Consider the following 26,504-nt stretch of genomic DNA (forward strand, 5'->3'; position numbering starts at 1 on the left):
CACACATTATACAAACACACAGGAGACATATGTTTTTTCTGACTAGCTGTCTTGATTTGCCTTTCCTCTTTATTCTAACTTTCTATCTCTTCCATTCTGAGGATTTTAAAACATAACTTTCCTATTTTGGCTCATAAATAATGAAAGTCACAAATGATTTGGTAATTGCTCTTTTCTAATGAAATCACAAACACAGATACAGTGAGATACTGTTGATCACTGATTGCAGCTCAAAAAAGACTTACTTTGGACACATTGATTTAGATTTTCCCAACAAGGATGAATGGTAACATTTGATTGGAAAGATCAGAACGAATTTGTAATGCTGTTTTAAATCAAACAAACAAGGAGCAAGACTAACGACAAGGCTATTGATCATTCAGTCAACAAGACGATAAGTGGTAAATAATGTATGTCGATGGAGTTCTTTACAGATTATTTGTATGACTCTGTGTGTGTCTGCAGTGTAACATTTTATACAATGTAACAAAACCTATTTCCTAGGAAGTCTCATGTGATCAGTCCCAGATCCAATGTGAAGACGTTTTAATCATGCAAAGTTTTCCTCTTAATTTATGTTTTTGTATTCTTCTTGGAGCTTTTTCCTCCTCTCCTTTTATAAACAGAGGTTTAAATGATGTCCCCACCAGAAATGAAATGATTCTATCAGTGACAGCATAATGAAAAGCAAGATAATTAGTGAGCATATTTACACACTCCTGCATGAATAAATGATTTCCATGAGATGTATGTGCAAAGTAAACCAAAACATTTTGGTTTGTGATGTGGTGGTGTGTGCATTTAAGATCTAATTTGGCCGCCCATTTATCTACAGATATGCAGACACACACACACCCACACACATTTCCCTGTGCTGCATGTTCTCTAAGGAGCAGTAGACAGCTGCCTCTCTAAAACAGAAACGTAATTAACACCTTTAAAACCTTAACATTCCAGACTCATAAATGAAAGAAGAAGAAGATTAAGCGCCTGGGACACATTAAAAGTGGATTAGCTCCAAATATGTAAATATATAAATATCCCATTTTTCTCATAGTGAATCCATCATTAGGGAAACGGGGGGGGAGCAGAAAAGTATGCAAATGTTTTTGAGTGAGAGAGGGTATTATAAGCACAGACGTGTCAATCACCCATGACTCTTTTGGCTCTAAATCCAAGGGATTTACATTGCTCTTAATACTCTACTCTGAAATACACACACATACACACACCAGTTATCACCCATCAGAAACGGCACACTCAATTAACGGAATACTTAGCGTGAATCATCTGTAAGACCACTAAGCTTAGTGGTAATAATGGCGGTAATGAATTATTTGTACACTTATTGTTGATGAGTAAATGTTAAATCAATGTTAGTCTGCATTTGATATTGTATTGTTGTGTTGTATAGTTTTCACCATACTGATATAATTGTTTCCATATTTTCATTGCATTCCTGATATGCATTAATATTCAATAACAATTATTTATATTTAATCAACGTCAGGGTGTTTTTCGAGTGTGGATTCGAAGAAAACCATGGTATATTTGTATTTGGAAGCAATGGTCTACAACAATATATTGGTGAATTAATGTAGAACCAACTCGGCATCTATTGATTAAAGCTTGGCAATTATAACATAGAAGGTTCCTAGAAGATAGGTTCAATGGAAGTCTTCATGGGGGATTGGCTTGTGCCTAATTGTAGTGAGTGAAACTGAAATAATGTATTTAAACATGTACATGTCTTTATTGTGGGGTAAACAAGAGGGTGACAGAGTGACACAACCAAATATCTGACTGTCTCTGCAGTTAGGTAACCAGTGATCTGGAACAGTGTTTGCTATTTTCTCCATTCAGCCTGATCTAATGTGAGGTCTGTTATAGCTCAACACAGATGGAAAGATTTATGCAGACTCTCGCTGTCTCTCGTCCGCGATCACAGACAAAACAGATGCAAGATTTGTGTTTGTCACGTCTTCTGCCAATCATATATATTTATCTGATAAATTGGCTATTCTGATTGTGATATCTAGTATCAGGTAAAACATAAAATAATGATTGAAGTTGTACAACAGTGGCTTACCAATCTCCAGTTTAGATAGGGCAGCCTCTCTATATGTCTCTCTCTTTTCCCTGGTGGCTCTTCCCTTGTTTCTGCTGCTTTTGATGTGCTACAGCAAAAACATACACACATGGGGTCTGGAGTGAATCTCAGGAGATAGAGAGGGAAGACTTCAGTGGAAGGATGTAACGATGGGGGAAGATGAAAGTACTGAGATGTTGTGATGGTGAAGCAGGGTATGGGCAGGTGGTTGACAAGTAATGATTGAGCATGTGGAGTAGAAGCTGAACAGGCTAGATTGATGTTCCACCCTGATGTAAAGTAACCAATATTCATCAAGGTCGAAATCAAAGCCGCAATCAGAGCTGCCCTCTATGGGTTTTCTGTCCTCTATCTCTGCTTCTCTGTCTTTGTTATTCACTCCTTCCCATGTCAGACTCACAGCAGGTACTGAAGAAGCAATTGATGAGATGCCAGACAAAGACACTTTCAGGTTAACTCATACACTGACTGATACAACAGTGACTAACGCAGAATTTGCTGGTTTTCACAGCTTTGCATCATCCAGCCAACGGTCTGTTTCAGTCAAAGTCTTTTCATGCAGCTTCTGTATGTTTCCACTGTTCTCAGCCTCTGTGTTTGGGCAGGTTTGAATGTACAGCTGTCATACAACTGGGAGTCTAGTGATATTTCCCACCTGTACAAGACAAGGACGGTAGTACCTTGCAGACAAACCGCAAGACAACATTATGTACTTTCACTTACTGGATGACATGGTCCCTTCGCAAACAAAATGTCCCTTCAGGATTTGTCATACATATCTCCTATGTGTTGAGCATTTCAATACAAATCATTACATGGTAATTCAATATATTTATCAGGCTACTGCATTTTCTGGATGCCTAGATGACATTTGATATTCCAATGGCCCCCAAAGGAGACATTTGTTTTCCTTTGCCGCCCTGTACATGGGGTCAGGGCTAGCTTTGAAATAATGTTGGACCCATTGGAATTCAACATGTTGTGAAAAACGCTTGCCATCAAGAATGTCATGATTGTTATTTCACAATAAAAAATGTTTTCATTTTTAATGAGCATGAAAAGACAGTCAGTTGGGTTGCTGGGCGGAGAACCTGCTGTTGTGTTTGGCACAGAGTGTTGTGTAGGGGAGCAGATCTGAAGATCCCGGGGTATTATGGCAAACAAAAGAGAGTGTCAACCCTTTTGATGGGTGTGTATGTCATGCTGTCACCACCAGAACGGATAGGAGGAGATCGAGTCTGACAGCCAAGGGTTTTGGCTGCACACATGAATGTGTGTGTGTGTGTGTGTGTGTGTGTGTGTGTGTGTGTGTGTGTGTGCGTGTGTGTGTGTGTGTGTGTGTGTGTGTGTGTGTGTGTGTGTGTGTGTGTGTGTGTGTGTGTGTCTGTGTCTGTGTGTGGGTGTCTGTATTGGTTATTCGTGTGGGGTTTTGGGTGGGGGCAACAGTGTGGTCTCACCTTACACCGTCACCTGTCACTGACAACAGATGTTCACACGACAGGATTATTTAACCACATTGTGTGTGGGTGTGTCCTTGTGTGTGTGTAAGGGAAGTGACTGAGAATAATTGATCTAAACCCAAATATGAAGCAACTCGTCCAAATACCAGTATTGTGGAGGTGTCATGTCATCGACTGTTCATTCCATGTGATCCTTATTCGACGGCTCATGTCCTCACCTTTCTGGGACGGAAAGAGGACAGCAGTTAAAGTGCTCTGTTCCTAAAAAAGCCTCTACAAAACATATTTTTCCATCAACTGCAGTAATGAAGCTGCACATTGTTGGCAAAGGACATTTTCCCCCCCAGCCCTCAGTCCAAGCTGCGATTAAGCTCCCACCTCATCCATCACACCCCAACAATAGAGATGTCGTCCACTCCCTAGACAGCTGTTCAGCCACAGCCCCTGAAAGTGTGTGTATGCCTTGGCATCTGTATGTTCATGGATGTGTATGTGCAAACTGTAATGAGTTTGTTTGTGTGAATATTGGACCTGCGTCATGATAATAAGATCTTATTTTAAATGTGATATTCTTGTGTTTAAACAAACAAGGCAGACACAGACTTCACACCACCTGTTTGACACCAGTATTGTATTGTGTTGAATGGCATTCATTTATAGACACTTAAACAGATTGATTATTTCTTTGTTGATCGTGACACCTCATGTCCTCCATTATATATTGAGGAAACGTTTTAATTAGAAAAGAAATTAGAACCGTGGTCTGCATAATCACGATTGCTAATAAGCAAAGGATAAAAAAGGAAAGAAGCAGAACTAGATTGATCAAAAAGTAAAAAGGGTGTTGGAGTCTGAAAGTCAGATTAGTTTTTTATTGAAATTCTTCCTGGCAACTGTCAGCCTATATGCATCCATGTGTGCGAGTCCGGCTTACTCTTATGCCCATGCCACGCTGGCACCACCATCTGCTACCCGTCGAAGTTCTGTCCGGCCCAGCAAGACCCCTCAAACACACACACGCACACACACCCTTCTGCTTGTGGTCAGACAGCCAGGTGGCATCCCACCAACTGACCAACAGTTGTTACACACACGCTGTGACCTACACCACACAATGGTCCACCAACAGAAAGTCCCTCGCAATCCTTCTGCTTCTTCCTCTTTCTTGATGTGCACGTAGGCCTGATTAGCGTGCAGAAAGGGTGCCTGTCTGTCTTTCCGGCTGCTTCTCTCTATGCCATTTGGCTTGCTTTTTTGCCTTGGATAGAGAACATAGGAACTCATCCTCACAGCCATCAAACAGTGTTTATGTGTGTGCTTTTAAGAAGACAACTCGGCAAAAGATCTCCTAAGAGGGGTGTCAGATGGCAGGCGTTTGTGTTGGTGTGTGGAGGGGGGATGGAGAGATGATGGGGGCGGATCAAGGAAGGGATGGAAGGAAACAGGAGGAGGGGGCGATTGCTCAGTTCTCTGTGCTCTTCAGCTTTTGTTCTCCTAGATAATAACTTTCCACCCCCTGACTCCAAAAACCAAGGGAAGCCCTCCAGTCTGGAAACAGGAGTCATAGTACGGTTGTTACTGTGGTTATGACAACTGGCTGCAAGATGATTTACTGTTTATTTATGACTGCAACTGTGTCAGATTTCTCACAGTCAATTATACATGCCCTATGTTGCCCTAAAAAACCCAATATGCTTTTAATTTGGGCCAAGATTTGAGTAGGGGGAAAACATAGAGCCATATAACTGCCAACAGCCTGCAGGCCAGAGTGTCTTGGCCTCATCTGCCAGGACCAATGAGGAAGAAGAGGAGATATTATACATTTGAGATATTTTGACTTCCCTCATTATTTTTAAAGCACCACATTTAGATGGAAGAGCTAGAATGAAGGTATTGACTTAATAACTCCAATCTAAAGCAACACTAAATACGGAAAGGCAAACATTTAGGGGTAAACCGAAAGGAAGTGAAAGGCAGTTGTTACAGTGAAAACGCTGTTCTATTTGCTGTGACCTGGTTGAGTGGAGCAGCATCTGCAACCCACATGAAATCTAAAAATACTAACGCACCATTGACTGCTACAGTACCGTGGCCTCAGTAGGTAGATGAATAACGGAGTGTGTACGGTAGGCTTGTGTGCATGTGTAAAAGTGGATAGGGGTTCGGGCTAAATTCTGAGGTTTGCCAATGCCTTGGTTTACAAGCCTCAACCTTAAAACCTCTAAATAAATATTTGTTTGCGTGTGTGTGTGTTTGTGTGTGTGCGTGTGTGTTTGTGTGTGTGTGTGTGTGTGTGTGTGTGTGTGTATACTCTAAATTAAAATTACAGTAGGACACTTAGTACAACACTGCGTGGCCGCTTACAACTTTTTTACCGGTATGATCATATATGTGTTACTTTAAAAAAGACTCAGACACAAAAACAAGGTTATAGAAAAGTTGTTTTTGTTTCTAAAAAGTGTTTTTTATATTAATAAAATGAAAACACAACAGTACTTAAAGTAAAACTTGAATGTTTGCCAACAGTAACAGTGGAATTGTGGATTATAAATGTGAGTATATAACTAGTCTGTCATTCAAAAGAGAGCCATGGCATTCCTTCTGCCATACTAATGACCAGGGCCGTCGCCGCTTTTTCGGCTCAGTTGAGGCTCCCTCCGCAAGATGAGGCCCCCTCTGCAAGGTGAGGCCCCATGCAGTCTGCCTGATCGGCCTGTAGGGAGGGACGGCCCTGTTAATGACAGATGTGTGACAGATGTGACTAATTAAGACAGTATCCGAAGAGCCAGGTGTGACTGATTTTTATATTACTATCTTTTGCTATAGTGTTGGTTGGTTCACTGATACCATGCTGTGCAGTCTTTTATTCGGGGAAATGTAGGGGACACACCCGCCTTCATAACATGCCCCTCCCCCTTAATACAACTTAAAAGTAGCAGAGGACACTTCTTGAACACACACCTAATAGAAGCAGGCGTTGTTAGGATGCAACCCATACGCAATGGTTTCAATCTGCCATCAAAAATAAAGAAGATGAAGCAACTTTGCACGGTTGAATTATAGAAGAATTCACAAGGATCCAGAATATGACGTGTTTGACACCCTCGCTTATAACTCCCTGATCTTGCGTTTTATTTATAGCCTGTACTCTCTCTAACTCTCCATAAATCCAAGCTATTTAAAATTGATGGGAACCTGCGATAAACTCAATTTCCTTTTTGGCTTCAAGATAAATTGAAAAACCATTCAATTGTGGATTGTCAATTAGTGGACCTAATAAAGTTCTCTCTCACACACACACACACACACACACACACACACACACACACACACACACACACACACACACACACACACACACACACACACACACACACACACACACACACACACACTGCAAGTATATCTTCTGCACCAATCTGCTATCTTGTCTCCCCCTTGCACCGTGCTGCCGCTCACCGTACAGGTGCGAGAGAGCAGCCAATTAGGAGCACCGAGCGTGACCACGTGAACAAATCCCGTTGTCTAAATTCCCGTTCGGCGGCGAGCAGCTCAGAGTGAGCGGCAGCGCTGAAAGCCTCATTGAGTGGGAAGTAATAACGGCAGGCTGAACGGGAGCGGTGTGCAGGTAAATTGCTTTTTTCCTGGCTATACACTTTCTGTGCCTCCATGGGTCAGTGTGTGCTTCAGACTCAGCTCTGGGACGGGATGTTTTGGATTACATTTGTCTTCGCGTGCGTGTGGTTCTCTTCTCTCCTCCGGTCCGCGGACAGGACAAACAGCATCATCGGCTGCTTGGCTCTGCACCGTCTGCGCATTGAAACTCAGCCACCCCTCCCACTTTCTATCTCCCTTTCTCCCCCGCTTGCCTCGCGCAGGCACACGAGGCTATTGATAGTTGACAGAAGCCTTGTAATCCCTGGCTGATCTGGCTGAGCGACCGGCCACAGCCATTTGAGAAACAAGAATGTTGATTGAACTTTGTTTTGCTGCGAGATTTGTTATAATTGGTAACGCCCGCAGATTCTCGCCGTGCATGGGGGGAGTGAAAGGCTTCTTTTGGTGCTGCATGCAACCAGGCGAGCAGAGGCAAGCTTTTATTGCTGAATTATTTATAAGACTGTCTGGGAGAGAGTAATGCTTCTCTTGGATGGATAGGGAGTCAAGATTGGCTCTTTCTGATCAGAAATTCTCCTCATTTCTACTTGTGGTGTGTTCTATTTGGGCATATTGTGTTTAATTCCAGTTTTAGTAAGAATTTGTGATTTGTGTAATATTGTTTTGCCAAATAAATCAAATTAAAAGCTGACAGGATTAGGTGAAAATCAATTACTCACCCAACTGAAACTAATTGAATCATGCATTTAACTCATGTATGAAGTAATAATAACAAACTCATACTCAGCTTTTCAAATGTGAACATTTGCTGTTTTTCTCTGACTAACATCGCTGTGAAAGAATCATCATTGAGTTTTCTACTAACTTGTCAAAAATAAGCACTCTGGGAAACTTGTTAGGGACAATGTCACTAAGCTATTTCAACCAAAAGATTGATTAAAGGTCAATCTGAAAAAAATATTGACCTGTTAATTGAGGGTAAGATAATCAATAGGCAATGTGTTCTGCTGCATTTATTACATTAGGTGTAACTGTTCATAACACCATGTTACCCTATGTGTCTGCAGTTGTGTATTGCAACGTCACATTTCTGTTCAATCCAAATGCCTGCTCAGAAAAAATAAATAAAAATGCTAAATATATAAATGAAATAAATAAGTGTAGTGCGGTCGCCCTGCTATGTTTATGCATGCCTTCTTCTCACAGCCCTACTCCACCGGAATGAGTCGACCCCGTCCGCGCATGCGCACTCCTCCCTCCATTCATCTCTAGGGATCTCTCGCCCTCGTTCTCGTGTCTTGTGTGAGGAGAAACCAGCAGGCGGCTCCGGGCTCGCTTCCCCGGTTGTCACATGCAGTGTGACTTCTGCTCGCTGCGGCTGCACAGTGACAGCTCACACCGGCGCTCTAGTTTCTCGGATTGAACTCGGATTTTTTGCCTATTTGGATTTCTCTATGTTGATAATAGCAGTGACGGACTATCAACAGTTTATTGCTAACACCGTAAGTTGGTTGATATTCTTTCTGATTTGTTCTGACGTTTTCTGAGGGTTTTCCCGCATGTTCAGCGCTGTCACCCCGAGTGAACATTCTACCGGCAGGAGCTTTGATCATTTGCGTGTTCTCCGTTGGGAAGTTATACTGCTCTGTTTTATTGTTTCCTTATCAGACTTGCTTTCGCTTTTCCCCCGTAGCATAAACTAAAAGAGGAACTTCTTTACTACACTTGAACACGTAAACGTTCCTCATGTTGTGAGGCTACAATGTTTCAGTAAATGTTTGCGGAGGATAGATTATTCCGCGAAGATTACACTGCCTGCAATGAGCGGTTAAACTGTAACTCATCTTCGATAGCAGGTGTCTAATCCCCACTTCCGCACTATGCTGCGAGATATAGATCTTTCATAAACACATTGGTGTGTTTTATCTAAAAATATTCCCCTATACCTTCTTGTTCCTGCTAGTTAAGTTGCTGTTGTTTTTTAACTTAATATTACCTATCTTTTAACGTTGTTTTTCAGTATTCTTTCATGTCCCCTTTTTAGGGTACTGTTTTAGGGAACCAAAAGTTAATGAAGCATCGTGTTTCATCATTGAGGGTTTTTTCTTTGTAATACATAAACGTTCTCTGTTTTGTGTGGGTGTGTGGGTGTTTTCTGTGTGCGTGTGCACTCGTGTGTGTGTGGGGGGATCAAGAAAATGACAGTGAAAGAAAGCAATGCTAAACTGCCCTCAGTTTACTGAAACTGAACCAGCTTGTTGGCTTACTGTACCCAAACCTGTTAAGTTAAGTTGTAAACCAACACCAACAACTCGCAACACCACATTCAGCTTGTCAGTGTACAAAGGTCTTTGCACAAGCCTGTGCACTATGCAAAACTCTCCAAACAGCTGCTCTTGGTGCTGAAACAGCAGTTTTTTTTTAGCTTTACTCATGTCATTTTGAATGAGGTTGTTATTGTACTCATTGACTAAACTTTGTTGTCTAGTTCTTCTCATTGCTCAGTGCTGGTTTCAGTATCAGCTCTTTGTGCTCCGTGGTCTCCAGGTTTGACTAATGGCCTGTTGCCTTTGCGTTATTTTAGTTTCCTCCACCCTGCTCCACCCTGTTTCATGTGCAGGAGGTGTCTTTCACACTCAGTCACACCTGCCTTGCTTAGATAGAAATGTGGGGTCTCTTTGTTTTAATGCCCAGCCCTTAGAGTTGATTTATAGAGTGAAAACAGACTTGTGGTTGTTGCTTGTTACGCCCATATAATGCTCCTCTTGTGCTGCATACAGTGGACTTTGTCAGAGATGTATTTACATCCTTGCTTCTGTGTGTGTTTCAGGGATTTTTCTTTTCCTGTGTGTATTAGTGTCCCTTTTTTGTGATGGACAAATACCCAGGGGCACATTTACAAAGTGAGCAAAGTAGCAGGGATAGGGGCGGTTGAGAAAGTGTGTGTGCGTGTACCTGTGCGGTCGTGTGTGTGTAAGCTCCAGGCCCCCATGAGCACTTTCACAGACTCTTTCTCGTAAGCATTGACTTGGCAGTGAACTCTCTATCGGTATCGATGAGATAAGAGGATGAGAAGGAGGGAGAGAGCGAGCGTGTGTTGTACGAACAAGATGCACAATCTGTCTTTGTCTCTCTCAGTATTTTTTCTCCTGGTTTCTTTGTGATAAAAATGTCTCTGCATTTCTTTTGGAACATGTGGTACACCCTTTATCTGTTAGGACAGACAGAGATTTCATGTCTTGATTTAGTGCATTATTTATGTTGAGTTTACTTTCAGAATTGCACACATAACAAAACACCATAAAAGAGCAAGCTCTATAAGAATGATTAGATGTGTTTTATATAAAATAGGGCTTTTCACCATTTAGCTTTTAAATCACCTGTTTGATCCACGTTTCAAACAGGTGATTTAAACACAGTGGATTAGGATTGGTCAATGGATTTGAAAATGTATTTAATTTCCAATGATGGAAATTAGTTTGGCCCAGATTAAGGACACATGAGAACTGGCGACAGGTACACTGAGCATTTACGGCAAAGACACTTGACAATTGAAAACAGCCCCAAACCAGAAAGTCTCTTTCACATTTAGTAAGGTAAACAAACTGTATTTCATTTGTTTTTCAGTCAAATATAATCAGTGTTGTTTGTATAGCCCAAAATCACCTATTTGCCTTAAACGGCTTTACAATTTGCATGGCACATCACCAGCTATCTTTTAGATCTTTGAATCTGATTAAGAAAATATCCTTCCAAAAACATTTAACAGGAGAAAATATCCGTCAGGAGGAGTAACAGTGTTATGTAAGAAGAATCTTGGTTCACTGTCCTTTTTAATTCTCAGGTTTGTCCTCCTCCCATTGCCGTTTGCTGTCACCTCTGCATGTTGAGCCTTTTTTCTGCAAACCCATCTGTGTGCAAGTATCTCTATGCCTTGGAGTAGCGGGGCGTCTTGGCTGCGTTGGTTCTGGTTAGCTTTATGTTATGTCCTTGGTTTCTATCCTCTTCTCAATTACACAAAGTCAGCAGCAGAGGACCCACAGTAGCGTCACAACATGTCTCTTCCTACTGCAGCGAGTGTATTCTGGTGCCCCATGCCTATCAGCGAAACAGGACTCTGCCCACTAGTTCTCATATTCTAGCATACAGCAGCACATTTAGAGTCTCATCTCGCAAGGAAATGTAGCACTAATCCAATTGGCTGGAGCTTTAGTAAAAGCTTTCCTAATTGGCCAGTATGGCAGCTGGCTGCCAAGGATCCAGTAAGCACAACAGGGAGTTGGGGGAGTCCCAGTGGTGCTTTGGTGCAGGGGAGCCTGAACAAAAGGGCAGATAGCAGAGAGTGTGCTACTGTTTTTAAATATTCCTCCACATGGCAGTACAAAAGGACCCATCTGCACACTGCTGACTCAGATCCATCCCGCTGACCATATCTCATTTTAAGCTGTGTTGTTTGACACATGCAAATACACACATGCACACACACTCCCACAACATTCCATCTGCACAGACAAGAATGGCTTGCGTCACACAATCATGTTTAAAGAGGAAGCACGTTCCCAACCGGCTGAAGAACAGAGCTATCAACACAGGAATATTGACTGTGCGTGTGTATAACAAGAGGAAGAGAGAAACGCTGCGACCAACATTCACAGCAGCCGTTCCTGTTTCCTTTCACCTCAGTGTGGAATCCAGGAATAGCTCCGAGGGACAGAGACAAGAGATGAGAGAGAGGGGGAGACAGACAGTGAGGGGGGGGAAACAAAGAGGGAGAGTCGGACAGTCAGAGGCAGAGAGTGTGAGAGATGGCCATGTAAGGTGTCCTGCACCACAGCTTGAACCACCCCACACAAACTCTGAACCTTAAAATGAACTGTTCACGGGTTGGTTTATCAAGTCACTGTTAACTTGAACTTTGCCGTTGTGTAAGGAATATGACATTTTCATATAAGAAGTAACGCCTTTGTAAATGATAAGTTGACAAATAATAAAATAGCTACTCAGTACATTTGCAGGTATAACAATTAAACTTCCTTTTTGTGCGTTCTTTTGCCAGTTTATCAAAGGTTGTTTTTTTTCCACCGAAATTGAGAAATAAATATTGAAATCATTGTTAGCCTTTTTCTAATTAGTGAGGGTCATGAAGAACAAATGACAGCTGAGCGTGTTTATCATCTTTGAATAAAGAATTGAAACCCAAATATTGACATTTTTTATAACAAGGGAAATTTCACCAGATGGCATTGTAAACCCCTTGATGTGGTTTACACAGAATCCCTGTTCTAAGAATTGAGAAAAAGTACTTTTATCCTACTCAAGCTCAAGGAAAAATAATGTTTAAAAAATACCTGTATCAGGAAAAATGTTAATCTTTGCGTTACACTCTTGTTGTGGTGTGCACAACCCACAATCCAAGTTCTTAAACAAACTAAACAAAACAAAGACAGTGTACCTCCTCTCTTAATGTTAGTATAAATCTGGGGTTTGGATCAATTCTTTTCAAAGTTATTATTATCAGAATATTCAGCATTTTGCATGTCTCTGGTTTTTAGCAAAAATGATGACCTGTATGCACATATATTTAGACTGAAGGAGTGAATGGAGAGATTGTCACACGCACGCACGCACACGCACACACATTGACAGCAACATATAATGCATATAGTCTACACAGGTTGATAACCATTTACACTCTCTCTCTCTCTCTCTCTCTCTCTCTCTCTCTCTCTCTCTCTCTCTCTCGCACGCACACGCACACGCACACGCACACGCACACACACGACCTTCCCCTATTCCCTTCCTCCAATGTCCCAGCTCTGCTTACTGCATCAAAAAGAGCTTAGATCAGGGAAACCATAGCTTGCCCTTATGCATACTTCCCAGAAGATCGGGCTATTTATTCAAAGCCAGCAGACCGTGTTTGGACTGAGGCTGTAAGCTTTCCAGCCTGGATCCAAGTATGGGTTAACTCATTTGGTTGCACCAAAACACTGTCCAGGCCGTTGAGCAAGGCAGTTGCTTATTATGACTGTGGTTGTACTTGGATGTTTTTCTTTTCTTCTTACAAACATAATGGTGTTTTTACTTTCTTTTTCAAAAAAGTATTGATTTATTTATTATATGATAACCTGTACTGTGAGGATAACTATTTAACAGAGAAATACACTTACATAGTTATAGTAAACTGTATTGGTAGCAGTCTATACACAGTGAATGCTGTTTGTTGCAGTGTGATGTGATGTGCTTTGGCATTTGTCAGTGTTAAGTCTGCATTCATCTTTACTGCCAGCTCTTGTTTTGGTTGGTAGCGTCTGTTTGTGGTAGTTTTTTTAAAACATATAATCCAGTTTAATCTGCTCTATTTGGCAAACCAAAAAGTGCTAAAAACTGGTGGATTTAATTGTTTTTCAATCCAAAGAAGAACATATTCAAGCGGTATAGATATACTAGCATTCCTCGCACCATTCTTTAGGGTTATACTCAAACACGGGTGTTCCAACATCTTTTTTTACAAAGAACTGCAGGCAATTCGGTCTCAATTTGACCAATCTAAGGCATGCATTTTTGCCGCTTTGAAGAAACCCACACGAGTCCTCCACACTGGTTTAAGAACACAGGCAATAGATGGAAATAAGATTTTTAAAAAAAAACCTTCATATTAGAATTGCATCTCTAGGAGAAATGAGGAAAATGTTTACTTCGCTTTCACTAAAAATAAAATATCTCAATGATGCTTTGTGTGCATATGTGTGCCTGCAGGAGATATTCTCTCTCTGACCCAGTGACCGGTGTTAGCAGATTAATTGCTGCTTTCATGTTAAGCTGTGGCGTATTACCCCGTAATTGGTAATGGAGATTATCAGTGAGATGCTCTGTGGGTCTCTTTATGTGAGTGTGCACGGGGGCGTGTGAGATTTCTTTATCTGATTAGGAAGTTTATCTAATAAAGTAGGATTTATGGGATTCTAGTCTCTCCCCACTGCACACACACACACACACACACACACACACACACACACACACACACACACACACACACACACACACACACACACACACACACACACACACACACACACACACACACACACACACACACACACAGAGCAGCCCACACTGACACGTGTACTAGTAAAAGAGGATCACAAACAGAGTGCATATCTATGCAGAGCTGCATGTTATTGACACAATTATATTGCACTGCTGTTGCTGAATACTCAAAGAATACGTTGTATTGTGACGTGAATATGTTACCTCTTCATTACTTCTTCTTCAAGGCCTAATGTTCTCCTTAGTTGCCAATGTTATCTAACCTCATCACTTAAGTATATACTTGAGTATTTGATACTATCCTTAAGTATAAATGTTGCCAATTGCCCTGCACATCAATAAGATGAAAATAACTGCATTAAAAATTGCCTCTCTGTCAGTAAACAGAAAACTACTAGGAACTAGGTGTTAATCCTTAAACATGGTGACATTAAATATATAATTATGTGCAGTATAAATGATAACAAACTGATATCATTATGTTTGACTTGATGGACACAGAGTGTAGAATAAAAGATGTACATAGACACACTGAGCTACTCAGAGCTACTGAGGTGTATCCATCCGTGTTTTTTTGCGCTTGCAGAGGATGGGGATAAAGAGGATGCAACACACACACACACACACACACACACACTCACACACAAACGCCTGTGAGCAGACATATAGCACTTGCAGGGATGCTTTACCATATTTCTCCTGAGATCTTTTGGAGCCACATCATCGTCTCACTCCGACACACACATCATTGTCAGCCTGACTTTCCAACGCACTGCCACCACTCAGCTGCCCATGTGTGTGTTTGTGTGTAGCTGTGAAAGAAAAAAGGAAGGAGAGGAGTGATGTAAAAAAAAAAAAAAAAAAATGTGCTTCTCTGGATCTGTATGTTTCTCTTGAATTAAGAATGTGATGTGTTGGAAAATGTCACCTTTACAATAAAACATTTCCTTAACCTTAACAAGGTGTAGGTTTAAAAACGAAAAACATCCAGCTCCAGAATCAGAACATCACATGGCTTTTTGTCTCCAGCTCGTAATGTCAAATGTATTTCAGGGTTTTTTGTTATTTTATTTGAGCCATAACATTTGCTGATTTATATATTATGTGGCTTCACACATTTCCGTTCTACCACTTGCCTCAGAGGATGCATTGCAAACATTTTGCAGTTGTGGCTTTTATGTGTAGGTGGGGAGTGGGACCCACATGCAAAATACACTATTAAATATTTAAATAAAGTAAATAATAATATGGAGAAAAAAAAGCTTGGTAAATAAGAAGTGTTCTTAAGAACAGTGTAAAACATTTAATGCACTCTAATGGCGCAGTTCCACTGCAGCGCGGAGCTCGCTTTAAGCGTGCCGTGTCGTGCCGTCCCCTTTTTTGGTTGTGCTTCCACTAGGCCTAGTTCCGGCGCGGCACGGCGCGGGGCCACTTTTTCACCTCTTTTCTGGCCCTAGAAAATTGTGGTTCTATCGGGGCCAACAAACAGGGCTGAGTCGGGCTGAGTATGCTAAACTAGAGAGAGGAGCGCTGGCAAGAGGGCTAGAACTACAACAAGATGGACATATTTGACCGTGATTTAATTGTAATACACGTTTCAAAATGATGCCGAAGTAACAACATACTGATACCGGTTAGTAAAAACCATGAATTAATGCTTTGTCAAGTCTGCAGACAGACGGCAGGCGAAAAACCTTTTAAAATGCGTGTTTTTCTAGATGGAGATTGGCTAAGCTAACGCAGTATATGCTCCGACCGTCCACACTCACAACAACGGCCTATACAGACATAAATAAAGCAGCGACTGTATTCGCCATGACACAGGCAGTCTGTGGTTTGTACTTGTTTAACTTTTGTCGAGTTTCTGAACATATATAAGGAGCTGTGAGCTCTGAGTGCTAACAGCTAACGGCTGTGTTGTGTTTCTGGAGTTCTCAATGAAGATGACGTCACGGCTCCGCCTACACTGCGTTACTATAGTAACTACCCCAGTTCCTAAACTGTAATGGAAGCGCAGCATGAAGTGAGTCGGCCCTGTTAAGGCCCAACGCGGCCAAGCCGTACCGAGCCGTACCGAGCCGTACCGAGTGTGGCCGAGGCCGACCGTGTAGTGGAAATGCGCCATAAAACAACTTGGCCGTGTGAACCATAGAGGCTACCATGAGATGTTTTATATTGGAATATAGACACATATTATGCTCACTGGCTTTTTTCTCTCCACAGCTCATTAGCGCTATAATGCAACAGCTACTACTGTACATAGCTCTCTCCATTTTGTCATCCATGCCCAAGACAGAAAAACAATGGAGTAAACCCATCAGGCAAGCTGGAACGAAAATGGTGCCATGATTGGAAACTGACGTGACTGACAGGTTTAGTTTTGATAGGTAACTCTCGTAGAGAAGTCCATTTCCAAGTTACACTTCAGGCGCTATGGCACCGTCAGACTGGCACTGACCCTAACCTCTTGCAGCACTTTTCTAGCCTTCAGCCTGAACGAGTGTGGGCGTGACATTGTGCTTATCAAGTGGACACCTTCCTTCACAGATGACTCACTGAGCTAGAGACACGACGACACCCCGAGAAGGCTTACCAGTGTCTGCCAGCGTCCCTGCAACACCCCTCATTTTGTTCCAAATCCCCTCTGACCCAGTCACATTACAGTGATATGGTGTCATGATCTCGGTTGCCGGAGCTCTTTGGAAGAAGTTGCAACGCCTGAGAGCTCCGACAGTAAAGCTTAGTCACCTCAGCTAGAGATCAGTGTGTGGAACAAGCAGTCAGGCTCTGCTAACTGGGCCACTGCTCATAAGTGATAAAAAGAGGTGTAATATATCGCCCTTTAGTTATCAGTAAATAAAAAATGAAGCCAGGGTAGAGCTGCTAAACAGGCGTGATGTAATTTGGGGCTGCTGTTGCATGAGCAGCTATTGGGAAAGATTACGAAACAAAGACCCTGATGGTGACTCGTGCTATTTAATCAAAGAGAAATATGTCTCCATCGCTTTGTAATCTGTTGACGGTGTAATCTGCTGAGGTGCTGTTTCTCCCTGAAGTCATATAACATACTGGAGTTTACATCAAAACATTGTTATAAAGTCCGTCATCAGGAAACTTCTTCCAAAGCGGAGACACAGACCCTCCCTCGTGGGTTTCCTTGTATCCTGCGAGAGGAAAGAGCTTTTTAGTTAATAGTGATGTAATGACATACTCTGAGGTGTAATATATTTTGTGACTCATAATATGGACATTGATTAAAATGTGCATTCAATGGGTGCCGAGGTTTATCGTCTGTAACTACTGGTGAAATGATGCGTGTTGTGTACTGTAGCTCAGTTGTTGCTCTTTGCATCAAACTTTGATCTGATCGGTTGTACTCTTGAGAACATTACTGACCTTTATATTAAATTGGGCATATTTGTTTGTTGACGAAATCCTCAAGTTAATAATGATTGTCTTTGTTTTGAATTGCTTTAAGTTTGTCAATCTAAGAAACACATCTGTACTTCAAATAATGCATTACTTAGACACTGAAAAGCTTGCTCTCTCATTGGCTGCTACATTGTTGAGTGTCCTGTCATGTTAGTCCTCAGTGTTAACCTAAACTATAAATGTGTCTTGCGTAAACGTGTATATATTACTTTTATGCCGTAACTTTCATACTTTGCTGCGATTAAGATACCATAGAATGAGTATCCTGGCTTAGTAAGTTTGAATATTTAACCGACCATATATCCTGTGATAAATTGGACTACTTGAATTTGTTTAAAAATACACAATTTGAGATTGTAGTATGGGTATCGCATTTGAATAACGTGCTATGTTGTAATTGCATTCGTTGGAGTGCCACAGGCCTTGGTATTTGGGAGGATAATGGATTCAAGTGGGACTAGGAATTGCTTTAGTAGGGAAACTCGTCCCTTTACAACACAAACTGTCATATTTATGCAATGTTTGTGTTACAGAAAAGCAATAGGTAGGCAGAAAGAAAGCTCGGACTATGTTTGCATAATGAAGTGAAATACGATGTTGAGCGATGCAGGTGGAGGCTCTAGTTAATTGGGAGTCCATACCGGGATTTGATTTCCTCTGGCATGCAACACTGCACAGCTATCTGCAATACTTAAGTTGCTAAAAGATATAGAGAAGATGCAATCTGCTTAGAGAGAAGCAGACAACGACTTTTGGGTATTAAAGTGCAGAAAGGGGTTGTCTTAACAACTTCCCTTCACTGGCAGAGCTGCACGCCCTTCAGAAGGAAACCTCCCCTTAGGGTCATTTCCAAAAAGCAAGGTGCATTACTGCTGATTGTAATGGACACACCAACACAACAAGCAAGAGGCCAGCTATATTCCAAATTAGATTTATAAATGAAATTAAAGGTGCACAAAATCAGCTCAGACACATTGAATTAGCCGTGATTATCCTGTTCATCCTGTCTTAGTGAGGATACTTTCCCCACAGCTCTTTTTCCAGGAACAGGATCTTTATTTGGTGATCTTAATCGGCACAAGGGAATTCAGGTTAAGCCATTTTTCCTTTTAGATAAATTCAGTTGAGCAATATGTGGTTATTATAGTGGGAGGGAAAGAGAAAGCAGCACTCAGGGGACGACAGGTTCTCCGGCAGTGTCCTACTTCTCACGTGGATTCACTCCAGTGTTTTATTAAAATGCATCCTGCTTCAAGCCCTGATCTTTAGCAGAAGGTCAAAAGGAGGGGGCTTCATCCACAATAGCAATGTGTTGTGATTCACAAGCGAGACGATTTTTATATTATTTACAGTGATGAATTTTCAAGGTGAGATAATATTGATGCATCCTACTAATTACTGTCATCGCTTAGTTTGCATCATTCAGGATAACTTCATCACTGCAACGCTGTTTCGTGACCTTTTTGATGGTGCTTCTTTTTAATTAGTGGCACTACCTTAGCCAACTGAGCTGTTTGCTTTGGGGTGATATTGGCAGTTCAAAAGCCCGATTTGGCATCATATAAGTTGTACACTGCCAATCCAGAACTACCGTAACCTTCATAATGATGATTTGCCTGTGCCTGCTGCTATACCAAGTTCAGTATTTTATGATGGCAATGTTCTGTTTTTGTTTGCGTGGCTAGTCTGCAGCAGTTTAACAACGTTTTATATGTTGTATTTAAATGTGTTGAATACAGAAAGTTACAACACATATGCAGTAATGTTTTTATTCCGACTTTCAAAACAACACTGTAGAAATTAGGGCTGCTCGATTATGGCAAAAATCATAATCTCGATTATTTGGGTCAATAATTGAGATCACGATTATTAAAAACGATTATCCATTTACTTTGAAAACATCAATTTATTGAACTTTAAGTATAATTCAATTGAAAAACCAATTAAAAAATATATAATTATTATTATTTTTTTTTTAAATAAACAAAAGAAAAATCGTTTTATTTCGATTATGTTGTTTTCATAATCGTTGCAAGCCAAAATCGTAATTGCGATTAAAATACAATTAATTGAGCAGCCCTAGCCCATACTTTTACCACACATCCATTTGAAATAAAGAAGTTCCTGTTTCCTTCTCTCATAAGGTGTTAACCTGCCGCATGTATAATCTAAACCTTGTTTCAAATCATGTGGTCAGTAAACCAGGTCGTTTTTATAGTGCACATAATTACTTTTTCTCACTCAGTGTAGTACAAATCAGACTTTAGACCGCTCTATAGCCTGGTGCTTAGCTGTTTCAACTCCATTTACACACACACTGTAACTGTGAGCACTGTGTTTCAGAGTTGCTGCTTTCAGGAATGTGTGATGAATTTCCAAGAAAAGTGTTTTTTAAAGTCTCAGGAATGATGGAGTCATTTCAGTTTGCTGACCAATTTCATGGTCACTCATAACATGGCTTTATTGTTGTAATGCTCATGGACTTTAAACTGCTCAATGAGTGGATTCTGAACAATACACATCATTGTTTTGTGTCTGAACCGTTCAGTAGCAATTTTCTTTCTCCTGTTAAATCAAAAAGTAGTTAGTCAGGTGTTGAAATAACAGGAAATACACTTGAAATAACTCAGTTTGCAGTTACAGTATGGGGAAGTTGTTCCAGAATTGTGAAAAACACAACTTAATAATTGTGAATGTCATTGCAAAACTGAAAGAAAAACACTTTTATTGTCCCAGCATAGTTAAAAAGACACTTTTTCCATACTGCATAATATTGTCAAACAATAAAATATAGAGCCGTGCGTACCAAATTCGAATGCATTAAAAAACGATTGATTATGAATTTTGTTAAAAAATACAAAGTGTCATTTTAAATACCTACATTTCACAGATTAACAAATAGCAACTAAAGATATTGCTTGAGTTAAAACAAGTTTTTGAATTGTGTACAGTATGTCTGTCTTCAGTTTTAAACTCACAATGACCTTATTGCTTCAGTATAGTCAGCTGACAGCCAATATACAAACCAACGTTTCTCAATTTTCCACTAACGCACAAAAACCCATAGAAGGCTTACAGAGCTGCATAGTGCTTTCTCTCAGTGACCCTGAGTGGTTATATGCTGTCAAAGATCTACTGTAGCATTACTGTAGTGCAGTGTCTCTCTCTAGGCCTCCACATGACAAGGATAATATTGAGTTTTATGTTCATTAGGATAGACTCTCACTGGGCCCTCGGTTTAAAAAGATTGCACCATTAAAGCATGTGTGAGTTATTCAACCCATTAGTGTTTCTCTTCCATAAAACACCCTGTACCACCCTTGCTGCCATCACACCCCAGTTCACAAACACATTCATCTCTTTTTTTTTACTCAAACACATATACAGCAGGTGGTTTAGATGCAGAGACATGGAGGACTGCTGCAGTGCATATGCTGTTGTCAGCTTAAGCTATTTCTGTTGCCCCCATGTCAGCCGGCCAAGAAGCAGCCCTGCCCATGTCGGACCAACCTGCAGGTTAATCCATCGAGGCCTTGAGTTCTTAATCATATTAAGCTCTGGATTCATTTTAAGTAGCTCTTTCCGGGCACGTGAAAGTATGAATTCATAGTGGCGATTGGATAATCTACATATAGTTGACGAGAAAGATTATAAATTAGCAGAAACATGCAAAGAAAAAGAACAAAGGGGTAAAGGTAAGCTTAAGTTATTCAGCAGTAGCTTGAACCTTGACTGTGAATGAACCTGTATCTGCATACTGTTTGACATTATTGCTTACCAAGGCAAAAAGTAGTATGTAGTTCAAGAGGAAACCTGTGCTACAGCCCTCTTATATTCATTTGTCTTCTAGATGTATGGCGGTGGCTAACACAGCTAATTCTGTATGTACATTAGCTGAAGAATAGTCTACACAAATAGTTAGTATGCTAACAGCAGTCTTCATCAATAAAGATTTTAATTACTGCTCAGAATTGCTGACCCAGGCACATTGCATGGTTTATGGGTTACTCTTATAGCCGCGCTGTTGGCTGGAGCAACAGTAAAAGCTCAGAAACACAGCAGGCCATGAAATATTTGCTGCATGGGATTACATTTCATAGATTAAAAAGCTGTGAGAAAGAAACTGGGAAAAAGGGTGCTTCTGAAAATAGCTTAAATATTGGAAATGAGTTGAAATGGTTGGTTATGTAAACAAATCATCTTTAATCCTCAAAAGTTAAACAAATGGTAGCTGGCTGAACATTGGAAAAAAGTAGGAGCTGTAGATATGAATATAAGTTTTGATAAAAGTTTATGGATGTTGATATGCTCACATTTAGCTAAACTGTTTTTAGGTACCGTACACCGCTATGCTATGCTACGCTGCACTATGCTATGCTATTCTTTTAGACAGGTATACAGGCAGAGATAGAAGTAGCATGTATTTAAAGGGTATATGTGTCTAAGTGTGGACAAAAAGATTTCCTGAACTTGCAAAGACCAATTGAGTGGAGATAATGCACAAATAATGAAAATAAAATAGGGGGGAAATGCAGAAGGGAAGAGGAGAGACCGACGAGGGAACACGTGTGACCGTAAACCAAGGCAAATTAATTGAGTAACATGACATCAATTTTGCTGCAATTTAATTTCCAAATTAGCCAAATTAAAAACTCATTAGATCCTGGTTTTGGATGATGTTGTTAGAACGCAATATCACTTTAACCAGTGACTGATTTTGTGCCATCATAACGATGCAGACTGCAATTTAATAACTGGAGTTACACGGTTCTTATTCCTGCAAGGTTATCAGTCACTTTCACCATCATTATCTGGTTTAAGATGTGTCACATTGCATGTTAATGAAATGCTGTATTATGAATAGATTAGCTGGCGATGAATTACACACCAAGTTGAAGTCATCCTTTGAGTGGGATTTGTTAGAAATGTGTATTTACAGAGGGAATACAGAGAGATAATGAAAGAGAGCAGGGTTAATTGCAAGAGTGGAAGTCAAGAGCAGACATGAGAGAGGCTATGTTTATTAGCGTAAACAAAGGAGCTAGGGACAGGGGAAAGGAGGTGATGGGAGGAGGCTATACAGGCGGATAGATAAATCGATGGATGCATGATACACGGTAGAGATGCTTCTCAGCCCTAACAGCCATAGGTGAAGAGAGAACCCATGACTTCTGCTTCACACTGATACCACAGACTGAATCAACACGATACCTCTCCCCCCTTCTCTTCTCCTCTCTCTGGGAATTCTCTGACCCAGTTAGCTCCTCCACCAGGCAGCAGCAGCAGCAGCAGAGTTATTTTTACATATTAACAGGAGACAATACATTGTCCTCTGCTCGTCCTCCCCTCTTCCTTCTGCTCCTCTCCTCCTCCATCTTAGCTGCTCCACTCCTTTTCTTTAGCACCATCCTGCGCTTTTCTGCCCCTCTTTTCTGCATTTGTCTCAATTAACTTGGATTCTTTGTCCTCCTTCTTGGATGTGAAGGTGTATCATCCCCCTGCTTTGCTTGGTACAATAACTATACTTGATACTATCACAGTAAGTGGTCAAAGTATCACAGACAGTTATGCTTTCAGACAAAAGAGAGGCATATACTGTAAGTCTGTAAGGGTCTTAGATATTCATTTAAGACCTGTGACCCAAGTTTTTAATAATACTCACCAAAAATTGGGATTTGTTTATCGTTACATTTGCTGAAATGTGGCTAAACAAAGCATTTTGGCACTACTAAAGAAAGTGCAATGAGTCAGAATTTACTTTTGATCAAATACCTTGATATCAACGTTTGACAATATTGTTCGGTTGACCAATGACAGTAGACAGAGATTATTTAAATAAATAATCATTGGAGAGCCCTAAATATACATTCACACTATAACAAGACCTTTGATAAGTTATACAACACAGTGTTCATGAGAAAATACCTTTAGAGAAACATATTTAATCTGGTAAATCAGCGCACTGCCTTTGATGTATTGAAGAGAAAACACTACTTTATGATAGAGATTATTAAAATAAAGAGAAAACATAGACTCATTCATTGTGCCACTTATTTTGAAGCTCACCATTTCCCAACTTGCTAGAACCTCACCTTCTGGCTTCTCCTCTCCTCTCCTCTCCTCTCCTCTCCAGAGAGTAAAGGGGGGGGGGGGGAAGAGTGGTTGCAGGTGTAGACAGGTCATCTATTCTCCTCCTAATGATGATGGATGGCATGGCTGCAGAGAGGGAGTGCTGGGGGGAAAGTGGAGCGATGCAGGAGAGATAAAGAAATAGCCGTGTAAGAGAAGACGTTGTTTATATTTGTCTGCTGGAGGGCAGATGGTGGGAGTTTTAGTGATATGTTGATCCCCAACAGTGTGTATCATTCCTGCCATCTTCCCGATAGCAAACAAACTCACACACACACACACACACAGCTGTGTGGTGTTCTTGCAAGGTGACATCCACAGAAGTGCATCTAGAAGAACACTTCTGAAGACACATACATACATACACACACATACATATACATACACATACACATACACATACATACACATACATACATACACATACACATACATACACATACACATACACACACACACACACACACACACACACACACACACACACACACACACACTCTCCCCTTATGCTGAATCGTGATAGCTTCAAACAGTGCTGTATTCTGTATATGTATTTTATGGGGACAATTAATGTTCAAACAACACACACATCATCTCCCTGTACAGATTGACAATGTTTGTTTGGCAAACAGTAAATCACTGTATATCTGGGGATTATCATATTCATAAAAGGAAAGCGTGGATGCATAGCAAACACACACAACAAGTACATAAAAGGATTAATCACACACTTTCTTTTTAGTACTATGGTAATTAGATCACCATCAAAAAGCAAATACATATAAGGTATGATTTATAAAAGGGCTGCTCCTAATTACCAGGATCTTTCTGACAAGCATTTCTTATGTTTGAACAGCCTTAAGCATACAGATTTATAAAGAGATGAAGCAGACAAAAGTGTAGGTATCAAAACCACAAACCTTTTTTCGTTTCAGAAATGTGTAAGCCTAAAAGATACTTGGAAGTACTGAAAACTGGTGTCATTTTTCTGTGAGGATAAATAATATTTGTTACTTCTTATTGATCATATCGTTCCTGGTTTCCTTTGACTTTTTAGAAGTTGATAAAAAAAAAAAAGCTCAGTCCACTCTATACCACTACAAGAAGAGGCAGTTTGTTGCTCTTTAGATATGGTGTAGGAGCTGAATGGGTGAAGACGCGTTGAGGCACAAGCAATCACATCCACCACACTCCGGTTATTCCCCCCCCCCCCCCCCTCTGCCTGGCTCACCTCTCTGCTATCTCACTGCCTCTCAGACGTCCCATTGGAGTGTGAATGTAAAGTCGACAGATACGAAGTGTAAGACCCCATCTGGTGGGGTCACCACACACACACACACACACACACACACACACACACACACACACACACACACACACACACACACACACACACACACACACACACACACACACACACACACACACACACACACACACAGTGTGTGGAGTGGTGAAGTCTCACCCTTCCAAAAGTACAGACAAGGGGGCAGTTTGTAGCTATGGCAACCCGGAGAGAATGGAAATGATTGGGAAAAGCTTGAATTTGTTAAGAGCTGAAGCCTAGGGGCAAGACTTTGTCACTTTTTCTCATTTATGGCGCTTTTCCACGGTTTAAGCGGGCCAGACCAAACCAGGCCCGCTTTATTTTGCTTTTCCACTTGGGGTAGTTCCGGCTCAGGGCTACTTTTTCACCTTTTTTCTAGCCCTCCAAAATCGAGGTTCTTACCGGGCCAACAACCGGGCTGAATATGCTAAACTAGTGACGTAAACACTCTCGACTGCTGAATGGTCAGAGAGAATCGCTGGCAAGGGGGCTACAACTACAACAAAATGAACATATTTTACCGTGATTTAATTGTAATACACGTTTCAAAATGATGCTGAAGTAACAACATACTGATACCGGTCTGCACACAAGACGGCAGGCGAAAAACCTTTTAAAATGCGTGTTTTCTGAATGGAGATCGGATCGATCAGGCTAAGCTAACGTTGTATATGCTCCGTCCAAACTCACAACAACGGCCTACAGACATAAATACACCAGCGACTGTATTCGCCATGACACAGACAGTCTGTGGTTTGTACTTGTGTAACTTTTGTCTAGTTTCTGAACAGATATGAGGAGCTGTGAGCTCTGAGTGCTAACAGCTAACGGCTGATGTTTTGGTGTTGTGGTTCGCATTGAAGATAACGTCACGGCAGTTTTACGCAGCGTCGCTCCGCCCGCCGAACAGCCGATCGCCCCGCCTACACTGCGTTACTATAGTTACTACCCCAGTTGGTAAACTGTAATGGAAACGCAAGCAAGTGAGCCTGGCCTACCAAGGCCTAACCATACTGTACTAAGCCGTGCTAGGTCCTGCAGTGGAAAAGCGCCATTAGTGTGCGTGTGCTTGAGTTTGTTGACACAAGAGTGAGGGAGACTCCTCTTCCTCACCCCCCCCTTCCTGTCTGTCCGCCTCTTTCATGTTGTGTTTGAGCGCTCTTACAGTTGTCCAGCTGTTATGATAGATCTGGGCGAGCACAGCATTTACAGTAGTCACTGAAACACGGTCCATAAACCAGGAAAAAGACTGGGAGTTGCATCCATTGGTTGCACACACTTGCATTACTAATTGAATGAAATGAACCACTTCACTGGGGAGATACAAAGCACCCGCAGAGTAACCATGACATCAAATAGACCATAAAAGCAGAAGGTC

General features: G+C 41.1%; 1 protein-coding gene across 4 annotated transcripts in view; it reads left to right on the forward strand.

Annotated features, from left to right (window-relative positions):
- Window positions 1–8,483: 8,483 nt before the first annotated feature.
- Window positions 8,484–26,504, forward strand: part of strbp (spermatid perinuclear RNA binding protein) — a 72,259-nt gene continuing 54,238 nt past the window's right edge. For all 4 annotated transcript variants that reach the window (XM_034122900.1, XM_034122901.1, XM_034122903.1 and 1 more), the window contains exon 1: window positions 8,484–8,690. The gene's annotated coding sequence lies outside the window, so the exon portion shown is untranslated. The remainder of the gene's footprint in view (window positions 8,691–26,504) is intronic.

Source organism: Trematomus bernacchii, unplaced genomic scaffold (assembly GCF_902827165.1).
Source record: "Trematomus bernacchii unplaced genomic scaffold, fTreBer1.1, whole genome shotgun sequence".
NCBI classification, from domain to species: domain Eukaryota; kingdom Metazoa; phylum Chordata; class Actinopteri; order Perciformes; family Nototheniidae; genus Trematomus; species Trematomus bernacchii.